Here is an 11,082-nt window from a genome sequence, read left to right as displayed (position 1 = left end):
AGGGGGCTCATACAGGTTAGGCCCACTTCCATCCCTTTGCAAATGCACAAGACCAGAATTTTCCTGGGAAAGGCAGAAAGTGTGAAGATCTGAGCTGCCAAAAGTCCAGCAGAGCTCTCCTCTGAGATCACAGTGTGAAAACCAAGAAAATCAGAACTGGAAACCAACGACAGAGTGTGGCACACCATAACGAAAGGTGAATTGTTGGAGAAAACCTGGACATCTTGGAATTCATCCTTCCCTCAAACAGCTCCCTGAGAAACCTTGCCAGAAATAATGAATTCAGTATTATTACATATACTCAACTGATGAGGCTGTTGAAAGGGTTAAGCACCTTCATGGGTGCTGTAAGTTTGGCAGGTCTCAGAAGAATGGGTTGTTGTAGGTACTGAGGCTGTATTCTCCTCCAGCAATGACTTGCAATATGAATTCTCACCAGAGACATATTTTCTGTTCTGCTGCTCTTTTCGGCCATGTTAATGTGTTTTGAGCCTTGTTTTTCCTTGCAGAAAGAATCAAATTCCAGCAATGACAGCACCTTAACCCAGTATCATTCAATTGATTTATTCCCCCCACCTCAGAAAGCAGTTATTACTTTCCTTAATAACATCAAAGAGGCTCTCAGACAAGGGACCTATCTCTATTAAGGTTTTCTAGTGCTAAAGAAAAGTAGGTAAGAGATGCTGTTGAAATGGAAGACTTAGTTAATACATTGCAAGTGCTTTAACTGCTCTTCCTTTTTCCCTGCCAGAATTCCTCCTTAAAGTTTACATCAGTTCCTAATGGCTCTTATTGCCTTGAGAACAGCGTGTCAAAGCTTATCGTGCACAGAGATCCAAACAAAGCCCAACCATTTCACTCTGTACTATAGCACAGCATTCCTTGTACTCACTGTACTCAGATTCCATCATCCAGAAGGAAAGATCCCAGAAGGAACCATGGGAACTGTTACAACAGCCAAGGGCATTCAGCAAGTGTGGCAGTGTCATGGCAGAGAAAGGCAGGCAGAGAAGAGAACATGGGATGGACCAGCTGAAAAAGGGCTAAAACCTACAGGAAATGCTGGATGGAAGGCCACCAGATGAAGGTTTCCCACTACTGAGCTCTCGGTTGCATCCAGAGGACTTCTGTACCAAGCCTTCACTTTTTGTTCATAGCATCCCTAGCATTGTCTTCTGTCTTCTTTGCACTAGCTAGCAGGACTGTCTGATTGCTCTCACACCTGGTGCTTAGCCAGCCCTGCCAATATGTCCCCTGGAAAATGTAATGTATGAGCATCACTGCCAGAGATCAGTCATTGTGTTCACGCTGGTAATCTCACAGAGCGAACACAGGGCTGGTGCCTTTTGTGTGTGAATCTCCTTGGAAGATGAAAAACCAGAGGAGGGGGATTTATTAAAGGAGCAACAGATAAGGGCTTCAGATTGATCTGTCACAGGCAGGACTGAAATTGATAGAAGTGGGCACTCCTCACCGGGGAGCAGATTGCAGTACCACTGCTGCCTCAGCTCCTTCCTCATGTCCCCAGTCCCTCTGCCTGCCCCTCAGAGGCACTTCATTCAGCAAAGCTGCAGCCAGTGTTCATGTGTTGTGGAGCCTCTGAGTGTGTTCAGTGGGTAAACCTGTGCTTTATCAGGGGCAAATTGCTTAGAGATCCTGATCCTGCTCTAAGTAACAACTGCAAAGTGATTTTTTGGTGTTTTCCTCAGTGCTTTCTTCGTGGCAAATGAGCCCAAAGAGAGGGCAGAGCTATATGATAAGCAGCTTGACTTGCCTCTCACACCCAGAGAGAAATAACTGTGATGTGAATTGCTCACGCCTCTTGACTGAGGACAAAAGTGATGTACACAGGTCACAGAAGAACACCCACATGCCCATTAATGGACACTCCAACCTCTACATTGTCTCTGTGGCTTTTCTGATGTACTTGGGAATGAAAGTGGGACAACTCTTGAGACTTCTGCTCTGCCATTGCTAGTGGCTAGAAACTTCAGTTTCTTCAAAGGCAACATACAACACTCCTTGGCTTGCTGTGTGACCAGATACACACAGAGGACAGTGGCAACCTCTTTTCACGGAATCATAGAATCAGTAAGGTTGGAAAAGATTACTAAGATCACCAAGTTCAACTCCAACCCACCCGCTGACCACATCCCCACTGTTCTGGAACACCTCCAGGGACAGTGACTCCATCAATTCCCTGGGCAGCCTGTGTCAGTGCCTTTATTTTCTTACTGAGGAGCTGCCCATTCTTCCCCAGGAAGGGCTGCTGCCACATATTTCTCAAATGGCATTGGTCCCTGGTGCTGCTCGGCTGGTCCTTCCCCAACAGCAGCTCTCCTTCTGGTGGAATTCCTCAACAATCCCACTATTAGGCATGCTATAGACTTGGTATCATCTCTATTGTGACTATCAGTGGCAGAAAAATACAGACCAGAGCCTTGGAAAATCCAGGCAAAGCTTGGGGAAGAGTCAGATGGGATCTCACCTTGACATACTTCACATCTTAAAGGGACATGGAACCCATCTGGAATCCCTAAGGAATGCCTCATGGGACCATGCCCAGAAGCCTTTGCCTTCTCTTTGCCTTTAATATCCCCCCTTTAATAATAGTGGAGGACTGGTTGGGATTTCCCTCAGGCTTTTCAGGCATGAGGATGAGCTGATACATCCCCACCACTTCACAAGGCACATAAAGACAAATCCCAGTTCTGTACTTGCATATGCCAGAGACTTGGGGCAGCCAGGAGTCAAACATCATTAGCATTATTGCACATTAGAGACAGTCATTTTCTAACAGGGAAGGTATTGCCCCCAACATGAAGTAATTTATTTTGGATCTCGTTATGATGGATAAAGACGAATTAATCACCACGTTGGAAGTTAGTGGTTGCCCAGGGACTCATGATCATGACCTGATTATCTTTAATATAGGAAAAGAGAGAATAGTCCCACGTAATTCCATATATCTATAGACACACACGCGCATACATTCGGTGCTTTAGAAAGACTTATTTCCCAAAGCTGGGGGAAAATTATGAGTAGAATTAATTTGGAGGGAAATTTTAATCAGAAAAATGTGAATGAAGATGGGAAGTTCTTTAATGAGAGCTTATTAGGTCATAATTTCACTTTAAAGAAGGAAGACAATTTTGGCTAGGAGTCCATGCTGATTTAGTGGCAAAATGAAGCTGGCAGTGGCTCCTGTTCGAAATAAAAATGCAACATGGAAAGAATGGAGAAAGGAAAAGAAGCCATGATTCCTGAATTGCAGCAAAGGAAAAGCAAGAGATTGATAAGGAAAAAATAAAGAGCATTAGAAGTAGTTCGAAAACGTGATAATACAAGGAAAAGCACAAAAAGTCAACACAGCTAATGTGGAAAACAGAGCCCACCAAAGAGGCTCCCTGTCCCCAGGAGTCCAACACCAGCTGCCTGGTGAGGTCATGGCCTGACAGTGGTAGCTCTTCATAGGTAAAAGAGAGCAGCCTGGGGATGGGGTGAATGCTTACACTGGACAGCAAAGAATCACGAAGGTTGGAAAGACCACTAAGACCAAACCCAACCATCAATCCACTCCCACAGTACCACTGAGCCATATCACTCAATGCAACACGTACCTTTATCCTGAACACCTCCAGGGACAGTGACTCCACCACTCTGTGGGCACTCTGTGCCAATGCATCACTTGGGATGCATTGTGAGGATCGTCAGGATGTAGCTAAAACAGCATCCCCACCTTGGTGAGGATATAAGCACATTTCCTAAGTAAGGTTTTGCTTGAACATGGCTTGAACGCTGCTAAAAGAGCCAGTCCTGTGCATGTTCCAGCCTTCTGGCTTCCCTTCCCTGTTGACACCAAGATTTAAAGAAAACTGAGCCAGTGAGCTGATAGTGAAGTTGACCTGGGAGTTTGTTTTAAGCCCTGTTCAATCCCTCAGCTCACTGAATTGCCATTTTTTTTTTCTTTTTTCAACGGGGACTTCACTTAGTGAAGCTTACATGAGCTTAATCTGTTTCTCAAATGGAAAGACTTTAATATTTTCTTGGATGTTTGATTTACTGTCACAGAGTATTCTGTTTTAAAAAGTAGCTCCACAGGCAGCAGAAATGCTGAGGCTTAGTTTCCTGTGGCTGCCTCCTGTGTGTTTCCCTGCATGTCTAGCAAGTTGGTTGATCTCAGAAGGAAGCCTTTCTCAGCAGAGCTCTAATTTGGATCTGCTTCCTGGAGCCTGGCTATACACTTTCATTATATTTGTAAGAACACCATATCTCAGAGTGCTCTGCCTTTTAGCTCGACTTGACTGAGGTGGCAACAGCAGGACTGGCAGGCAGCAATGTCACATAATTCCTTAGCAAACCTGGCTAAAATTAACACCAAAGCACATCAGTCGTGCACTTGATAAATTGACTGAGGGTTGAATAGGAAATCTCAGGAAGAGAGGTCCTGGAAAATCAAGCTTTCTGCAGATGAGGATATGGATCAGTGCTTATTCAACATTTTTTCCCTCAATATATGGAGGCAAATAAGCAATACTTCTGGATAAGAGGATGACAAAGTTTGGCTGAGCAATAGGCCATCAAGGATCAGCCTTCTGATCAAAGGGATCCCAGTGTTCTCCACTTCCCACTAAGTTCAGCTTGGCCTTAGGGTTAAAGAATGGGCAGATTTAATGGAGCTGCAGCAGACAGCTTCCTCCTCTGCTGTCATTCTGGGATCTGGCTGTCCTGAACACTTGGGTGCATCCCCTAGTCGGGATGCAGAGTCCCACTCCCTCAGCATGCATGCTCTGAGTGGGAGAAGTTGTGTGCCTGAATGCATTGACCAAAGTGCTGATGGTTGGCAATAGCCAGCTCTTGGAAGGACAATTATGAAGATGTGAGGTGAAAGGGAAAGGCATAAACCAGTGGGAGCAGGATGGGAACCAGCAGCTAATACTCACAGCCCAGTTTTGTATTGCAGAGGGCTGAATAATAGTCCTGCCAGCCTTTGTGCATCAACCAACAGCTCCAGTGCTGTGCAGGTGGTGTGGGTCAGTGATCCCCAAAGAGGAGATGCTCTTATCCCTCCACTTTTCAGCAGAGCTATGTTTCTTGTTAAAATATTAGCAAGCATTTGCTGTAGGAAACTCACAGAACTCATAGACACAACCAGCTCTGGGTGAGCCCCACTGGCATCACTGTTTCCTTGCTCTGTAAGCAGCAACCTCAGGATGTTTCAATGCAAACGGTGCTTCATTCATGACCTTGGTGGCTTGAGCCAACAGCTTCCCCCCTCCACCAGCTGCACTGTGGACACTGCTGCCAGCCTTGGGCCCAGCTCATCACTCGGAGCCAAGTTACTGGAGAAATGGCAGCAGGAGAAATGACAGAAGGAGACAGGCTGGAGCATGGAGAGCTGCAAAATACCTGAGCCAAACCTGACGCCAGAGGAGGGGCAAGGGCTGTGCCCAGGGAAATTTCCCAAGCACATTGGCAAATTGTTCCAATAAAGCTGCAACCTGAGATATCCAGGGTGAGATGTGGGAGTTCCTGGGAAAGATGGGAGCCCTGGGTGAGACTTTTCTTGGCTGATGCATTCAAGAACATGGCTGGATGCTCAGGGACTGAACACCCAGGGCTCTCTTGTCCTGTCCAAACCAGCTCCATTTCAGATGTGGGAGTCTGGAATGATCCAAAGAAGCTGAATCCCAAAACTGGTTGAGACTAATACTGAAGATCTGCAAGCTGCCAGGTTCATTCAGCAGATGGTGTTCATAGCTGCTGCCTAAGCAGGAGCAGGAGAGCTGGTCAGGTTGGGGTTGTTCCTGGCAGCTCTGTACTGTTATCTTAGTCAATAGCTGACAAGTGCTGGGGGCTATGAATTGCCAATACAACATTAATGAGTATGTAAAAAAAAAAATAATAAAAACAACAACAAAAACAACAAAAACACAGGGCTGAATTATTTGAAGTGCGTATCTGGAGAGAGAACACCAAGGACGTGCAGACGCCCACCTGCAGCAGCACAGCTCAGGGGACACCCACAGACTCCTGCAGGGCTCAGACTGTCTGCCTTCTATAGGTTATTCTTATGCCTAAGGAATAGGGGAAAAGGCACAATACATGTGGCACAATACATGTTTTGTTGCTCTTGTAGCTCAAATCAGGGAATTCATACTAAAAACACCTGAGGACAAGGCAAGCCCAGTCCTGTGATTCCACAGGCAGGTCAATTGGAAGCCTCTGATTTTCTCCTGGAATGTCAAAACTTGTATTTGCTGGGCTAAGCTACCATCATGATCACACCATTTTACCTTGGCCCTGACCACTAAATTTAATGCCAGAAATAGAGAAATGCCTATGAAATAGATAGACAGGACTCAGGGTGAGGCTGGTTGCCAGACTGGGACAGGACTGAGCCCATTTCTTTGAGCAACAAGTGGTGGTGGACAGGGGACCTCATTGCACCAGGTGCTGGCAGGTTGCTGGGCACGAAGATGCAAGTAATGGGACATGCACCATGAAGCCCAGCACCATTCTCCACTTCCCCTTCTTCCAGGAATTCCCTATATATCAGTTATGGCTGATGTCAGCATGACGATCTCTGAATCATTCAACTAACTGCTGTCACTTGAGGACATTTACGTCACAGAATCATGGAATCATTAAGGTTGGAAAGACCTCCAAGGTCATCAAGTCCAGCTGTCAATCCATTACCACCATGTGCCACTTCTACATGTTTCTTGAACACCTCCAAGGGTGCTTTGGATGAGGTCTCCTATTTTCAGTGACATTGGAAACTATTTACAATTGTGGGCACTGCTGAATCACAGCCTGAAACTCTGATTGACCACCTGAGGCGAGCAATAAGTCAGCCCTGGGAGCACAGGTGGAGGCAATTCCTGTGCAAATACCTGTGCTACCAGAAGGGGTGCAGCCTGGCTCCATCTCTCCTGGACCCCATTAAAGAGCTCCCAGTGGGGAGGGATCTCTTTTGGAGATTGCTCCTCTTGGAGTCTTTTCAGCAAGCCCAGGATAAGGGTAAGCTTTCTATCTATCATCCGTTCTTCTTTAGCATGACAACCTGTTTAACCTAACTTTCTTGTATATTTCTTAATTATAACATCTGTATATTCATTGATTATACATGCTTACATAATTTCACATCTGCACTTCTGAATATTGTCAGTTCCACGAGGGATTAACAGGCTTCTGAAAGCTCACTTGAAAATATTCAGCCCCATGTGAGGCTGGAGCATTGATACAAGATAGATCTGAGCCACTTCTTTTGGAGGTAAGGTCAGAACTGGGTGGTAATAGATGTGTGTTTGCCAATACGTGAACAGCTACAGGTATCTTATGATGTGTATCTACAGAGATATGTATTGCCTGTAATTCAGGAATAATATTGAGCAGATTATTATATAAACTGTTGTTTGAGCGTATAAGATCTTTCTGTTGATCAAGTCAAGAGGAAGACTTGGCTTGTGCTCAAGCATTTAAGCTGGAGAAGTCCTGTCCCAACCCTTCTCCCCAGTGATGGAGTGGCAGAGGGGGCTTTGCACGATGGCCAGAGTGAGACAGGCTGAGAGCCAACTGATTTGTTTTCCCCAGGCTTTATTTCAGCTTCTTGGAAGGTGAGCACATGGATGTGCTGCGCTTCTTGATTCAACTCCTTCCACGCTATCTTTTCAGATATCAAGCACCAAAAATTAATATGCACTGGCAACACACCAGAAACGCTGTCAGGGAACAGACACTGTGGATGGTGGCTTTGAGACAAGCTCATCTATAGCTCATTATCTGATTACAATGAATGTGGGCAGCAGAGCACTGAGACACTCCTCATCTCCTTCCCCAGCTCCCAGCATTCAAAACACTTGACTTCGGTCTCAGAAAACAATATGCTGCCCAAAAATAATGAGATTTTAAAAATTAATAAACCTCGGCTCTATTTATTTGCCTTTTTTTTTTTTTTTTGGAGCTGTTAGGAGTCATGTTTCCAGCTTTTCTCTGCAGTCACAAGTTTGGCTCTGATGTGATTTTCATTCGAGACCAAGCGCCTCGTGTAATCCCCTGACTCTTGCAGCTGGGGCTGTAAGAAAAATAACAGCTCTCTGAGGACTGAATCATCAGAGCTGCCAACCCTGGCCAACCTTTTCAGGCTGGTGAAGAAGGGATAAGGATGCACTTAAGAGCGCTACTGAATTGGAGTTGGGAGCTGGTGAGTTTTTTTACCTGGGAGTGCTTCACCTTGGGGATTCACGACCCTTGCTGTGACACAGGGGTCTTGCTGTGCTCCTCAGTGAAATCCCCATGCTGGGAATGGAGCAGAATACAGGCACTGTCATGACTTGCTGAGGACCTGAGCGACCCTCCCTTCCTGCTGGGGCCATAGCTGTCCTTGGGTTCTTTGCCAAGAGATGGGGCTTGGCTTGGGTAGGTGCTTGAGCATGAGCAAAACAACAACAGTACCCAAAGCTTGATGAGTTTCATCAAGTTCAAAACACTTATCCAGTAAATCATGCCCGATTTGTACTTGTGTTCCCTTTGCACCTTTTCCATTGACAGCTTGCTTTCTTATCACACCAGTAATACTGCTGTGAGAGCACTGTGTTTCCCAAAGAGGTAGGACAGGACTGCTCCATAGCTGTCCTAGTTCCCTTATGCCATGTGTTGTGTCCAGGTCCTGTGTGCTCCACGTCACACCTCAGCACAAGTGATGTCATTCAATCACACACTTCTCCTCCATGTAAGAGAGGGCAAATGGCATCAGCAGTTCAGACTGGCTTTGGTATCAGAGAGAAGGAAGTACAAAGCCTTCAGTTTACAAGTGCATATGATATCTCTAGGTGATGAAAAAGAACCATCTGGGATTTGTCAGAAACAAATCATTCCAAATCAGACCAATTTTTTTTTCTTTGACAGTAACTAGCCTAGTGGATAAAGGGAAGAAATAGATGTGAAATGTATTGACTCGAAGGCTCCTGACACAATGCAACAGGATGTTCTCTGAGCAAACCAGGGAAATAAGCCCTAGGTTTCCTAAGATGACAGGGGTGCCAATAGGTGTAGGACTATTCTCAGTGGGCTCTTAACAAGCTTGATGTCAAGCCAGAAGGGCTGTTCAGATAGATCTGTTGCAAGACTGACCTTCTTTGGGTTTTGGTTCCTATTTTACAGAATGAAGGGGGATGATTCCATGGCCAGTTGGAAGAGAATGAAAACTCGTGTAGCCTTGGTAAAAATGCAGAAGTGGTCTGAAAACAGGAGGGTGAAGTTCACTAAGGAAAAACACAACAATTGCAATGTCCTGGTAAGTGGTACTTGAGTCTAGGGGGTCAGCTAGGGCAGAATGGGAAGTAGAGACCTCCAAAGGTCCCTTTCTATGAGCCTATGAGTCTTTCTAAGTTTTTTCTATGATTGTTATCTATGTCTATGATCTTATCTGTCTGTGATAATGGCTTAGCTGGTTGCTTGCCAATGTCAGCCATTCTGAGCCAAAGTAATGACTTAATTTACAAAGAAGCTTATGGGAGAAAGAGAAGGTGGGATATGTAGAAGCCATAGATTCTTCAGAGAAGATAACAGAGGAAACACCAGTGCACATGAAAAGGAGCAATTCTCCAGTTCAAGCAGTCTGGCTGCAGGTTTTAATTTCCCTTCCAAAGGTAATGATCCTGATCACTGCTCTTTAACCAACCTCATACAACATGACTAATGGCACCCCTTGCTTAAAAGGCAACGAGTCAATGTAAATGAATTCGTTAATTTAAAAGGAGATGTTTTCTAGGGTACTGTGCTTGGCTTTGGCTCTTATGACTTTTAACCTCTTTTCTCTGTTTGGGTGATGAATATCACAGAGTTTGTTGGAGAGTCCCATCTGTAGATCCCCTTTTCCAGGATGCACATGGCTGGACAGAAAATATTCTTCCCAGAGTCATGGTTCTCCTAGGAAGAAGTAAAGACATTGTCAGTAATGGAACATATTATTCAGGAATCCTATTTCCTCCCTCCCACAGTGTCCAGGTTCATCCTCAGGGACTGCATAAGAGGAGACAGTGTTTCTCAATGGTCAGGATCCACAGGTTGCAGCCAGGGTAGCCAAAGCCTCTGCAAGCTCCTGTGGACTCAGGACACCATGAGGTTACTGCCTCAGCAGGTAGGTTAGAGAAGCACAAGTTCAATCATCTGCACTTTATTTGGGCATGAGAAAGGCCCTAGAGATGGGTTTAGCAAGTGGCTCGAGGTGCTGGGTGAGACTTATGCTCATACATCAGGTGTGGTGGATCTGGATGGGCAGCCAGATCCACCTGTATCCTGTATTTTAGTGGGGTACCCTATCTTAGCAGCAGGATTAGACAGAAATGCCTCTACCTATGGGATCTATGATGTCGCTGTGCTGATGTCAGAGTGATGTGATTGACCCTCATGTAGGAGGCTGATACAAAGGAATACTCTTTCTCTCAAGAGGCAAAGATCCTTGATCCCTTTGTGAATCCCTTCTTCCTATTGAAGATCTCCTGCCCTATTAATTAAAAAAATCCCCAGCAAGTACTTTTTTGTGTGTGTTCTTCATCTTCTCTCTTTCGTTTGGCTAAAAGAACAGAAGTCAGTGAATTATCTGAGGCTTCAAATCAAATTGTGGCTAACAGCTTATTCTCAATTCCTTCCCCCACGCTGTAGGTTCAATCTCCCATACTCTCCAGGAGCAGAAGAGCTGTAGCACTGCTTCATCACCATGCCTGGTCCAAAGGGAGTTCGAGTGGCATGTCCCTCATTGTGGCTCTCAAAGACAGCTCAGCCAGGTTGGAGTACATCAAAAACTGGGGGTAGCAAGAAAAGTCTTGGTAAGTTTTGCTATGGGACTTTTTCTAAGGCTTTTGTATTCTGCTCAAATAGGATTTTTCTTCAAGCAGAGAATGCTCCACCACTTAAAAAAAAAAAAAAAGAAAGAAGAGAAAGGTCAGGCCAAGCCTCTGCATGGATGAAATCCCTGGAAGAGCCAGTTTCAGTCTGCAGCTCACACGCTGCATTTGCCTGACTAAGCTGCAGCCTCTCCTGCCTGCTTTTTGCACTGGTCTCAGGAGCTTACAGTGA

General features: G+C 45.4%; 1 long non-coding RNA gene across 1 annotated transcript; it reads left to right on the top strand.

The window, feature by feature from the left end:
* The first annotated feature begins 6,991 nt into the window (after positions 1-6,991).
* On the top strand, positions 6,992-10,807 carry LOC125701960 (uncharacterized). The gene is made up of 5 exons (XR_007380403.1): positions 6,992-7,023; positions 7,974-8,206; positions 9,166-9,298; positions 10,005-10,144; positions 10,669-10,807. It is a non-coding gene; the product is annotated as an uncharacterized LOC125701960 (long non-coding RNA).
* The last annotated feature ends 275 nt before the right edge of the window (positions 10,808-11,082 follow it).

Source organism: Lagopus muta, chromosome 17 (assembly GCF_023343835.1).
Source record: "Lagopus muta isolate bLagMut1 chromosome 17, bLagMut1 primary, whole genome shotgun sequence".
Classification (NCBI taxonomy): Eukaryota; Metazoa; Chordata; class Aves; order Galliformes; family Phasianidae; genus Lagopus; species Lagopus muta.
Note: the sequence above shows the minus strand (reverse complement) of the source record. Positions and strands in the feature narration are given on the sequence as shown.